The following is a 13,159-nucleotide window of genomic DNA, read 5'->3' as shown; positions in this document are numbered from 1 at the left end:
TGCAACATTTGTCCAGGGTTCAGAGGTGCTCTCTCCAAGGTGTTAATTTTAAATTTTCTTTATAATGTAAACATACCCACTGAGCATTCTTTCATTATTATTATTTATTATTATTCGGGGAAGGCTCGCCCCAATCACAGTTCTGTTCACTTAAGCCCACAGCCTTACAGATCCCGAGCAAAAGAAATAAAATAAAAACACATTTCAGTCAACAGGGCGTGTTTCAGCCAACATGGTGGTGCTGCGAGTAATTGAATTAGTGGCGGTAGCTGTCATTCCCCCACAGGGGACTGATTCAAGGCAGATGGCAATAAAAATGGCATTATATAACACATCTTATATATGTATAAATACACACAAACACACATATATAACGGATGGAACTTTATGAATCCATGCGGATTCTGCAGCAAGAAAAATTATTACCTGGGCAGAAGTCTCTTCTCAGGGACCCAATCCACAGAAAACATGAAAAATGCATTTTATATATTCTTATGTTATATATTGACATCCATTGTTCATTAGGTTCTGTGTTGTAAGCTGCCCTGTGGTCTTTCAATGAAGGGTAGTATCTAAACATTTAAAGACCAGTCAGTCGATAGTTAAGTATGAGTAAGTGCTTACTCATATGTTAAAATGTTAAGCACTTTGGTTTTCAGAACTGAAATATACAAGAAACAGCAATCACTGGTAAATCTTGGTATGCAAGGAGATGCTCTCTAGCAAAGGAATTCTGATGTGTGACTCCTCATTTCCCTTTTGAAGGAAGACTCAACTGGCAACAGGGAAAAGGGACTGTCTGGATTTTTGAACAAGGGCAAGAACGGTATTATTTCACCTGAACCACTTGTCATCGCCAAGGCAGTTACACACAGCTACCTCCAAGTTCTTAAAAAAGAAATTGTCCTCCACGACCAAAGTTTTGGGTGGTGGCTTAACATGCCTAGTGGATTGGCAAGACTGTGGGACTCCATCAAGATTTTATCTCCATTTTCCTTAGCCACTGCCATCAAATTTGCTGAGCTCTGTGGTCCCTAGTGGCTTCACTCTGAGTGTCTCTGGCAGGGCTCCTGACTATGATGGAGAGTCTTCATCTTCTGGGCCAAGGTTAGTGTATAGTATTTACCTCCAACTTTGCTACAATAATTAATATTCATTAACCCAAAAGGTGTTTCCATATGTGTCTCTGGCAGCCTAACAATTACAGAGGTGTAGGTTTTACAAAGAGCTCATAGCTGACTGGTCAGACTGGGAGAACGATAATACAGTCTCCTTTATTCTATTATTCTTGGCAGTGGTGCTCGCTTCATTTTTCTTTTAGCATGCATCTCTCTCTCTCTTAAAAAAAAAAAGAATCCTAAAGATTGCTGCCCACTACAAATAATGAAAAGTAGCTGAGTATATTGAGCTGGTGACTCTTGAGTGCTATACATCAGTGGCTCCATATCTAGCTGTAACCTCATCTGAGTGTCCCTTCCTGACAGTGGCATAGCATGGGTTGCCAGCACCTGGGGCAAGGCAGGAGAAGCATGACCCCCTGACACCTCCCAGACAGGGTTAACCAAGTTAGCCCTGGGACCAGTTCAGTGGGGAAAACAGAAGGATGCGTGCCTACCGCTCACCTGGCAGAATCAGTGCTGCTCCAATGGAGCCCAGCGGTGGAGGTTTCACAGCCCAGGAGGAGAGGCATGAGGACAAGTGCTGGGTGCAGACATATCACAAGAAGTTCCTGCATGGCTGTATGACGGGTGAAGCTGCATCTCCAAAGCACTAGCAAGATGGTTCAGTCTCACCTCTTGCCTGCCTCCTGCCTCTGCCTCTGCCTCCAGCCGGCCTGCCAAATGAGGTGAATGTGTGGCCAGCCTGTAGGCAAGGAATGGCTCAGTGGGCAGGTTTCTCCAGCCTGAACTGGCCTAGCCTCATGGTAGAAGAAAGCCACCAAGGCCTGACCTCCACATCCATGCTCTCCCCACCTCCCCTCCTGCCCCAAGTGGAATATGAAGTCCTAGAGGACCAAAATAGATGATATTATTATTATTATTATTATTATTATTATTATTATTATTATTATTATTATTATTATTATTATTATTTTCTGGGCTGTCAGAGTGCATGTGACCCCACATTATATGGAGGACTAAATTGTAGATTCCAGAGATTGAACGTGAGACCATCTGCAAGCAAAGCACATTCTCTACCACTGAGCTATGATTAGGAAGAAATTTGTTTTGGGGTTGTTGGACAGTCCCTGGGAAAAAATATTCCTCCAACTGCAAGTCTATATGAGCCACTCTATAAACTAAAAGTTAATCTAAGGTTTGTGTGGGTGAGGAATTCCCTCCTTCTTCCTCTATAAGCACAATTTCTCCCAATGACTCTTTAAGACTATGAATGAGTTGGACGTTCTCCGCAGCTGCAATGCTTGATAACAGAACTTTTAATTAAGAGCTCCCCCGTCAAAAAAAGTTTCTACTGCAGCTTTGGCTGGTTTAGTTTTACCATCACTCCTCCTGACATGCTTTTCTTATGCTAACTTGTTGGTCTTGTGATGGTGGCATAGTAAATAATACTCCCAGCTGGGCTGAGGAGCCTTCCAAACTGATCCTAGGTCCTGGTCTCGGTGGTATTGCTAATGATTACACAGCTGCCCACTAGGCTTCTCTAATATAGGCTCCTGGGTCCCGCTGCTTCAGAAAGTTGCAATAAAGTTTATTTTCATTTGAAACAAAATATATTGGGATCATTGTCAGAGCAACCCCAGAGGCTTGCAGAAGGGGCCTACCATGCAACGGCAGAATATTAGAAGCCCTGGGGCTATTTGTGCTGCCAGGGCAGCGGAGGTGTAATTTACCTATTCTTCCACTGTGCTTTGGAGGAAAGAAATCAAGGGGAAGGGTCAAAAGATCCCTTACAGCAACACTGTGCAGTCACAAAGCAGCCAGGCTGGGAAGAGTCGGGTTCTTAGCTAGTATAAATACGTAGGTACGGTTGCTACATTGGTTTACAATAGCGGTGGGTAAAGCCCAGAGTTTGTCAGGTTTTGTCAGGCTGAGCCACCAAGCCAAGGAAGCAAAAGTTCAGGTGTTCTCTAAGTGTAAAAATGAAGAAGAAGAAATGAGACGGATGGTTCACCTGGCAATGCCCAGCTTTGTTCTCAGGAAGTTCAGATCATCAAGGAGATTAGCAGGAAATGGAAGATGGATCATTGCATGACGGTTGCTGCCCGATTGTTTTGTTCTGGGATACAGTAGTCCTATAAGCCGCAGAACCCAAAGCACTGCTTGCTGGGAAATGTAGTCTAACAGCAGGAAACAGGACAAGGAGACACATTTGTCCATTTTTGTTCTCCAAGTTTCTCGTTTCTCCTGTCTAAATTCAGTGCTTCACATTTGCACAATTCACAATTTAAAAAAAAAAAAATCCTCATGAAAATACAGCAGCGTTTTGGTGCAAATTTTCTCATATACATACAGTGGTACCTCAGGTTAAGAACTTAATTCGTTCTGGTGGTCTGTTCTTAACCTGAAACTGTTCTTAACCTGAAGCACCACTTTAGCTAATGGGGCCTCCTGCTGCCGCCGCACCGCCACTGCACAATTTCTGTTCTCATCCTGAAGCAAAGTTCTTAACCTGAAGCACTATTTCTGGGTTAGCGGAGTCTGTAACCTGAAGCGTATGTAACCTGAGGTACCACTGTATATAATTTTGACTTATACACATTTTTGCAATCTCCCCTAATATAATGTATATTTGAACGTTAATTTCACCAATACGTGCATTTTATGCACGTTTTAACCCCAGTATATACATTTTTGTACACTTTGCAACATTTGGAGAAGTGCAAATTTGAAAGGATGGCTATGTTTTGGTTCTCATATTGTTTCAAAAAAGTGAGAATTTGATAGATTAATCTTTAATTGTGAACTGGATTGAATGTCTTCCGCATTCCTAGCTGAGACAAATCCTAAATCTGTCCGAAGCAGCCACTTGTTTTGGGATTCATTCAACTCTGCTGCACACCCCCAGTCACAGCTGTCAATGTTTCCCTTTTTTTAAGGGAAATTCCCTTATTCCTAATAGGATTCCTCGCAAGAAAAGGGAAAAGTTGACAGCTATGCCCCCAGTTCCTACATTGCTATTTGTTAGTGTGCAATTCTCCACAGCCCTTTCAACTCTTGGTCAGGGTAAAAGCACTTTCCTGTAAGTTGGCTACTTGCTCTGCTGTCGTCAACATGTTTTTTATATGTCAGGTTCGAAACCAGAAGTGAGAGATTTATGGATGGGGCTCGGTGTCCAGCTCTGTTGAATGTGGATCCAGAAAAGGGATAAATGTTTACCTTTGCCTTTCCCCTTCTGAATGGCAGGTACTTTTTATTAGCCTGCCCTCTGCACTTTAAGAGGAAACAAAACTCTGAGAGGTGAATTCCTTTCAATTTCAGTTACCTAGTCTATAAATAAATTCTCCAGTAACCATAGGGAAGGCCAAGTCCCATACAGTTGACCAATACCCTTTCACCTCCTTGTGGCCAAAAGCCACCTGGCTGCCGATTGGCTACTGACATGCCATAGGAAGCAAATGTCTCACAGGCAATGGTCCCTTTTATTTTTAGCCTTCCCACAAACATTAACTTCAACACACCTCTCATCCAATGCCCATTTTATCTCGAAAAGGATACTTTTTCCACAGGTGGCTCCCGAACCTTTGACCTCAAATGGCTAATTAGCAGCCGAATACCACTCGGTTCACACCACCATAAAAAGAAAAAATCCCTCCCTTGCAAAACTTTCTTCTTTCCTAGTCCTTGCCCCGCAAATGAACTACGAAAACATAAACAGATTTTTTTAAAAAAGTGGATTCAAGCTGGGATGTGCAAAATGTTGTCTGGCCACATAGAGCAGGAAATGAACAATTGTGGGCATGTACCATCAGACACCCAGAGAACTGTATTCCTTTTTCATATTATTGAAATGCCGGGCATGTGATCTTCAACCACTGCAAAATTCTGAAGCTCCTAACACTTAGCAACTTCTTTGTTTCTTCTCCTTGACTCCTACAAGCAAATCATTCCTACGGCAACTAGATACTTAGCTACTAATTAATTAAAGTTTGAATTAGAAGTGGTCTCAGAATTCTGAACAAATGTTTTTTTTGTTTCGGGAGGAATCCTATACACAGGAAGCTGGTGTAAAGCAAGCTAGTGTAAGTGACGCTACTCTAGAGTTACACCAGATCCTAACTCTGTTGGGCAGCAGAGCATCTGTTGGCTGAGCCAGCCTAAACCTGGAAGAGGGAGAACATTTTTTAAAAAATAGTGCATGAGTTTTTACCTCAAGTTGCCAGGTCACATGATATATCAGGACAGACTTAGGTTCCATTCTAAGTCATCCGTCTCTGGTCCCACCCCTCAAACACTCCTTTTTCAGGGCTTAGACCGTCTTAAGACCCACTGGGCTCAGCTATTTTCCTGGGTCCTGGCTGAACCAGGATGAAGGACAAATGCTGGTTATTTCTGGCTGAGCTGAGGAGAAGGGAGTTAAGCTAGCATTGCCAGACTGTTCTGGGAACCTCACAGTCCAACCAGAGATCCGCTGGATCCTAACCTGCTCATCCTGGCAGATCTTGCTATAGGATTGCTCCCTCTGTCATCATTGCATCAGCTTTGATCCCCATTTCAGCTCTCATATAACAGACCATGAGAATATGAGTCGCCAACCAAGAGTGTATAGAGACAGCGCCATGTTTTGAGCCTATCTCTTAGTCGTCTCTCTCTCTCGTAAGAGGCATCAGTTCTGAAGTGGGGGAATCGCCACCAGAAACAAGGGAAGTCTTTTACAGTCTATAACAGGGACAGGACTGACCACTACAAATTGGGAGCAGCTGCACCGTGTGAGTTGCCAGTGACGGGGGAGGGCACGCTGCCACTGGTGCCACCTGCGTGCCCCCTGCCCCCGCTGAAATGAAGCAGAGCTGCACTGTGCCACCTGCCTGCCTGTGCAGGGGGGAGCCCTGACAGGTGTGTGGCCCTTGGCAGATGAATTCCATCGATGCCCACAGAGAGGAGTGCCCGGCTAGGTCATGCTGAGGTCATCCTTTGCCCCCCTCTGCACCCACTCAGCGTGGGCACGGGCTGCTCCACTGCCTTCACCAGGGCAGGATAGGGATCCCTGTGGAAGCTGGTGCCTGCGTGCCTTCAGAATTTTGTGCCCAAGGGCCACAGCCCCTCTGGGGGCCCCTTACGCTATGTCACTGAATGGTAGTAATTGAGACTATTTGCCTGTTGGATTTGGGTCTCAGTTGAGCAGTTGTTCAACACACAGAAACCCTTCTGGAGAGAAACAGTCCCAGAGTCCCAGAGTGTAAGTCCCCAAAAGAAAACAACAACAACAACAACAACAACAACAACAACAACAACAACAACAACAACAACACAGCCCTCCTTCTCAAATCGGCTATTGAAAGAAGCAGCGGTGGAAGCTTTCCTTGCGTGTGTTGAACGAGAAGAATGGAGAAAGGAGAGGGATATAAGCCTGGCTGATGCGCGCGCCAATAAACACTGGTGCACATATGTATTCTCAGTGAAGACACCTGCTTCAAACATTAAGCTCGTGAACTGGATCGTGGTGTCTGTATAATTGAATTAAGCTGTGTGTTTTCTTCAAGTGCCAGAGAATTACTCCTATCCAGTGATCAGGCTCCAATCGAGAGGACACGCTTTGCGAAAGGCACACACTTCACAGTCTATTTCCTGTTTTGCCGTGATGTTTTAATCTCGGTGCGGGAAGACCAGAAAGCAGTCAGATGGGACAAGGGGCTTGCAAAATATAAAAGCAGTCGGTTCTCTGCCTCAAATTGCCCAGTTCTTGAGGCAGGATAGGGACATAATCGGTGGGGGCAGCTGAACATTTTGCTGCTGTTTGGCACCCGCCGATGGAACGGGAAGCCCACGTCACCGTTAAAACTCAAGTGTGCATTTAATGATTTCAGGGCCTGAATCAACCGTACGATGTAAATCATGCTTGAGGCACTTGAAGGCCCTTTTCTTTCTTAGCAGAGAAGTCACAAACAGGAAGAGTACATCACTTCTCCAATCAGCACCCCAGCTAATTTTTAACGCAGAACACATGGCGGCTTGAAGAGGTTACAGAATTACAGAAATGTCATTATAGAATCTCCCTGTGTTAACATGTATCATCTGTCACATAATTGTTTGTTTTACAACCCACACCTATAGCAGGCAAAGTGGGGTCTATTTATATCTGTTCACAATGAGTGCCTTTAATTAGTATTTCATGCAACTGGAACATGTTAAAAGATGTCATATATCTGGCCGGGGCTGCTACATTCCATATGAATTTAGTTAAGATGTTACTTACTAAGGTCTTGAAATTGCAGAAGTACCTGGCTCTGAGAGCAAGCTTCATGTTCGGCGAGAGCTGTAGCTAGAAAGGTGGGTGTTTCTTTAAAAGCAAAACAAAAGGGCCTAATGACAAAGGAGCCCAATACAGGCTGACAGACTGCAAAGAGCACCAGTGCAACTGAAGACCATTGACAAGTTATGTGGGAAAGCGTGTGTCACTGTAGCTTGGTGGCTCTGTTGAAACTGGGGAAACAGCTCCAGAGACCAGAAGAAGAGAAGAGTTTGGATTTGATATCCCGCTTTATCACTACCCAAAGGAGTCTCAAAGTGGCTAGCATTCTCCTTTCCCTTCCTCCCCCACATCAAACACTCTGTGAGGTGAGCTGAGAGACTTCAGAGAAGTGTGACTGGCCCAAGGTCACCCAGCAGCTGCATGTGGAGGAGTGGAGACGTGAACCCGGTTCCCCAGATTACGAGTCTATCGCTCTTAACCACTACACCACACTGGCTCTCACATTTGGAACCACATGAGGAGAAGACAGGGCCAGCCTCTATGCTATTCTTCCAAGAAAAAGAGGTGCTGGAACTCACCATGAACACCTCCCTCATTCTCTTAGAATAGCAATGGTACCCACCTGAGAGGTACCAGAACTGAGTTCTGGCTGGGGCAGGGGAGAGCCCTGGATGGCCTTACCGAGCAGCAGGGTGAAGGAGCCTGCTGAAGCCCAGGAGGACCAACAGGTTAAGCCAGAAATTGACATCTGAAGGCTGCAGCAAAACCTATTAAAGTTGGGTAGAGAAGCATATTGGTTCTGCTTCGGACAGCAAAACCTCTTGGGCTGGAACTACAAGAAGGGCCACTTCAAAGTGGGACAGGGGTTTGGGAACATGCTAAAGAAAGGGTTGGGCCTGCCTCCCCATGAGTGCTTCTCCTCTCCTCTCCACTTTCACGGCAAAGGACCACCTGTCTTTGAAACCATTCTACTTTGCAAATCCTTTTCCTACTCCCTGATGTCCGGAGACTCTTGCTACTTACTCCAATAAAAGGGAACCTGTGGCCCTCAATATGTTGTTTGAGTCCGGCTCTCATCTCCAGCTGCTCAGAGTCAAAGGGGGTGTGTGTGTGTGTGTGTGGAGAGAGAGAGGCATTGGAGAACAGAACAAGATGGCTAGATGGCTTTTCCTGCACCCCCTAGCTAGCCTGCTGCCCTCAGGAGCGATGGCAGATGTTGTTGCCTCACCAGTGCAGTCCAATTGGCTTCAGTACTTGGAACTGGGGGATGTGGGAGTGCCACCTTGTTTTGTACATCAGGAAGCAAAAGAACTTAGGCCAGCGCAGGATTCCCCTTGCAGTTATGAGTGGGGAACTGAGGATAGAGCTGGCTGCGTTGTGTGGAGGATGTGCTTTTCATTCTGTAACCTGGCCTTTAATTTTACGATTGGTCAACATATTGTTCTCCTCCCTGGGTGCGGTGATGAGTTGCAGAGGTGAGTGAGGCATTCCAGACAAAACTTGCATCATCAGCAACAGCAGCCAACATGAATACTTTTTGCAGAGCCCAACGATATGAGAGTTGAGTATTGAAATCATGAGTGATAAGGTGAGATTCACATCGCTGTAGGCTTGTCACTTGTTCTCCAACTGCTTGCTTGTGGAAGCGCATGTGTTCTTCTAATTGTCCTGGTACTTTTTGCCCTATGCATGAAAAACTCGGTGGTTCTTTTAGTGAAGGTGAAGACACAAGATGCTGAGGGAGCAGCTGGAGGGCATAGAGGTTATGGAAATTTGCCAACAGGATCAAGAAGTACGAGAGATGTTTCCTCTTATAAAGTGCGTTGGGAGCCTCTAAGACCTCCAGAACAAAGAAAAGGGAAATTACAAATATATATTGGATTTGGGAGGGATTTGGGCAGCTGAAATGTGTTAGGTGCAGCCTTACAGTGACTTATTAAGAAGGCAGGGCTCAGAAAGCAGTACTTAGCACTTTCCCCAGCTTTTGTGAAACTATTTATAAAGAGTTAACTATAATTAGAATTTTTTTTAATAATAAAAAAATGGTAAACTTCTTTTTTTTTTGCTTTTACTTTTTTAAAACAAATGGGCTTCGATCCAAACTGTTTTTACTGGGTAGCTCTGGAATGTTAATGTAGAACATACGCAATATGGTTGTAAACTGAAATAATGAAGAAAAAAAATTAAAACCACATCGTACTAATATTTGAAAAGAATAATGATAATTATATTAACCACCAGTTGGGAGCCAGCCTATGCCTCTGGGAAATTGGAACCCACGAGGTGTGATATGATACATTATTGCCCCCTTTTTAGTTACTCGAAGCCAAGCAGAGAATGAATATTTCTTTTACAGAAGGACAGAATATCCCTTTAGTCAGTTAATAATTCCATTTTTAAAAATCTACTTAGATTTTACTTTGAGCATTGAATAATGTGGGATATAGAAACGAATGGTGTAAACAGAGATTTTTACACCATGGTGTAAACAGAGTTTTTTTTACTTAATGGTGTCCCTTATTCTAGTGGAAGGCTCTTTGATCCAATGATGGTTTCCATCAGTGGAACACGGAAGGAGGCAATTTCTGCTGATTCTTCCTCCACTGACAGAAGCCTCCCCTGCATCAAAGAGCCTTTAGTCCACAAGAAGGACACCACTTGATATAATCCACTGGAATCTGCCTTATAATGAATTAGATCATTGTTCCAGCTATAGTATTGAATATACAGACTAGCATCAGCTGTCCTAGAAACAGTCTTTTCCAGCCCTATCTAGAAATGCTGGGGATTGAACCTAGGACCTTCTGTGGAAGGAAAATAAGATCTGTGACCCACGTGTGGGTACTTAGTAAAAGAACCAGCTGGATGCCTGGGATCCAAACATTTGGCTCTTCAGCAGGAGAGAGACCCCAGTTACAAAGTTAAACAGCAGTATAGCATGGGAATGTAGGCAGTTAGACCCTTTTTCATATCCTGTTTAGGCCGCTTATGATGCTTGCCCCTCTCTCTACACCTCTGGCAATGAATAGAACACACACACTGTTGAGTAAGTTTAAAATGCTTTACTTACAAAAATCCAAAGGTCTGAGTCATGTGTTATTCCATGCAGCAGCAAGAACACACGTAGAATACTCTTGGGTACAAAATAAAGAAAGATGGTTTCAAACATGCACAGCCTTCCTTGTTGATTACACAGTGCAAAGAAGGATGGAGGAAAGAAAAGAGAAGAAGCTTCACTTCCTCCAGGAAGTCAGCGAGTGTGATTTGAGTCTTGCAAAACAATTCTTAACTGCTTCATGCGCTAGCATTCATGCATAGTTATGTTTCAATTTTCTGACACCTTCTGCATGCAAAACATGTGCTCTACCACTAAGCTGTGGCCCTTCCTCTTGTTAGTGCATGACTTCCTATGCAAACATGTAATTCCTCTCTTCCAGTGGCAATCCCCCTTCACTTCAAGAGCTCAATGCAGTGAAAATATAGAAGTGGCCCTTTCATTGCAGTGAATGGAGAAAACATCGTGCAGATGAATTCTGTCTGTGTGTGCATAGGTGATTTCAACATGAGGCAGGATAGCTGAGACCCCTTATTGCTTGTTAGGCTGCTATTTCACCAAACTAGGCTTAGTTTGGTCAGAATCAAGTATACACTTCCAGGGTTGACACTAAATACATTACTTCTGGTAAATGAGCCACCGTAGTCCTAGATGACCATGAAAATTTGTGTCCCAGGCTTTTTAGACTTGTCTAGCCATGTGTTATAGGGACGCGGGTAGCACTGTGGGTTAAACCACAGAGCCTAGGACTTGCCGATCAGAAGGTCGGCGGTTCGAATCCCCGTGATGGGGTGAGCTTCCGTTGCTCGGTTCCTACTGCCAACCTAGTAGTTCGAAAGCATGTCAAGTGCAAGTAGATAAATAGGTACCACTCCGGTGGGAAGGTAAACTGTGTTTCTGTGCGCTGCTCTGGTTCGCCAGAAGTGGCTTAGTAATGCTGGTCACATGATCCGGAAGCCAGTGGCATAGCGTGGGAGGTGCAGGGGGGGCCGGCCGCACCGGGTGCAACATCTGGGGGTTAGGGTTAGGGGGCGCAAATCCACGGGTTAGGGGGCGCAAATTACTTGCCTTGCCCCGGGTGCTGACAACCCACGCTACACCATTGCCGGAAGCTGTACGCCGGCTCCCTTGGCCAATAAAGCGAGATGAGCGCTGCAACCCGAGTCAGTCACGACTGGAGCTAATGGTCAGGGGTCCTTTACCTTTACCTTTTAGCCATGTATTATCTGAACCCAAAGGGGTGCAATGGTTACCAGCGGTGATTTTTTCCCCCAGCTCTCCTACCTCACTATTCCAATTTCTTGTTTATTAAATATTTGAGTTGATTTGGTCAATCTGGTTACTAGGAAAGGGGCAGTTTGCATCCTTATCCACCCCAGTCCTCAGGTTTGGTTTTGTCACTACCACTAAAACAGGGCTGGGGGTCTTGTGGGGAACAAAATTGGGGGAAGGGGTTGTATAGGGATGTGGAAGAAATTTGTTCAGTTCCCCTTTTGCAGCAAACCAACCAATTCCTTTTTTTTTCATATAAATTTTTATTAATTTTCCAGCACAATTGTACAATTTTATCCAAATCTTAACAAATTACTCTTTCTGGACTTCCTTCAGTTTCTCTGGTAATCATCCGTAATTACTCTTCAATACACATTCCCTTCATTGTATTGCCATTTAACTTCCCTCCCTTTTCTATTTCTTTTTAACAATACATCTTAAACTTTTACAGTGCTTCTTGAAACCCCACTAGCGTTGTTTGCACATCACATACATTTGCAAACCAACCAATTCCAATTCTGCTGAACGTGTCGAGATTGGAACCAAAGTCGGATTTTGCATTTACCTGGATTTTGCAATGCCTTTTCAGTGCCCAAAAATTGCGTGCCAAAACACATATTTCATTTTTAAAGTGCATACAAAATGCACATTTTACAGGGAAATAAATAAGTACATTTCACACAAAAGGGGTATGTGCAATTTAAAAGTGGGCTTCTCTGTGCATTTTTTAAAAAATTGAACAAAGCAGAATAGAACCGACCTATGACTGAGTGCCCATGAGATGGGGCTGGGCTGCTCAATTCATTGCAAGGGTCAGATCAGCCCTCCTCCCAACCTGAGGTTTGGCCATCCCTGCTCTACAGTGTCACCAATGAGATCAGAGGAGTTCCTTTATCTAGTTGGCTTCTCCCTGAGTGTAGTTCATGACAAATGCCGAAATCAACACATGACACAAGAGGGAATGGGTTGCTATGCAACGTGAGTAAGCCTCCTTGAATGCAGCCTCCAAAATACGTTCCTTCCCACTCCAGAGAGTTAATTTTTTATACATATAACGTGGGATGAAGTAGCAGAGCACGCACACATAATCTCCACTTAACTCTCTGCCCAGAAGCCAACATGTACTCATGGACTTACAAGGCTTCCAGTTTATGAAAAAAACATTTAAGTGTTTCTGTTACACACTTTGGTTGCCATGTTAACTTGGCTCGCTTTGCCCTGAAACAAACCAAAAACACCTCCTTACATACTTGCTTTATGACATTTTCTCCAAATGCCAACAGAGCCATTTTATAGTGAATGTAGGATATGGCAGGAGACTAAAATAACACCATATTCTCTGAATGCTTTAATCTAGGTTGAATAATTTTATGATTTTTTAGACGTTTGTAACTTAGCCCAATGGGCGTAATCTAGTGCTTACGGCACTGGGGAAGAGAAGTTATGAGCAGCGCACACTGA

General features: G+C 44.2%; 1 long non-coding RNA gene across 1 annotated transcript in view; it reads left to right on the top strand.

Moving 5' to 3' along the window:
• LOC308584539 overlaps positions 1-13,159 on the top strand; it is a 53,165-nt gene that overhangs the window by 17,710 nt on the left and 22,296 nt on the right. The window contains exon 2 of the long non-coding RNA XR_014006901.1: positions 766-1,107. This is a non-coding gene — a long non-coding RNA (uncharacterized lncRNA). The remainder of the gene's footprint in view (positions 1-765; positions 1,108-13,159) is intronic.

The sequence above is a fragment of the Podarcis bocagei genome (genome assembly GCF_964188305.1).
Source record: "Podarcis bocagei genome assembly, chromosome: 3".
NCBI classification, from domain to species: Eukaryota; Metazoa; Chordata; class Lepidosauria; order Squamata; family Lacertidae; genus Podarcis; species Podarcis bocagei.
The sequence above is the reverse complement of the archived record's forward strand: the minus strand, read 5'-3'. Positions and strand labels throughout refer to the sequence as shown.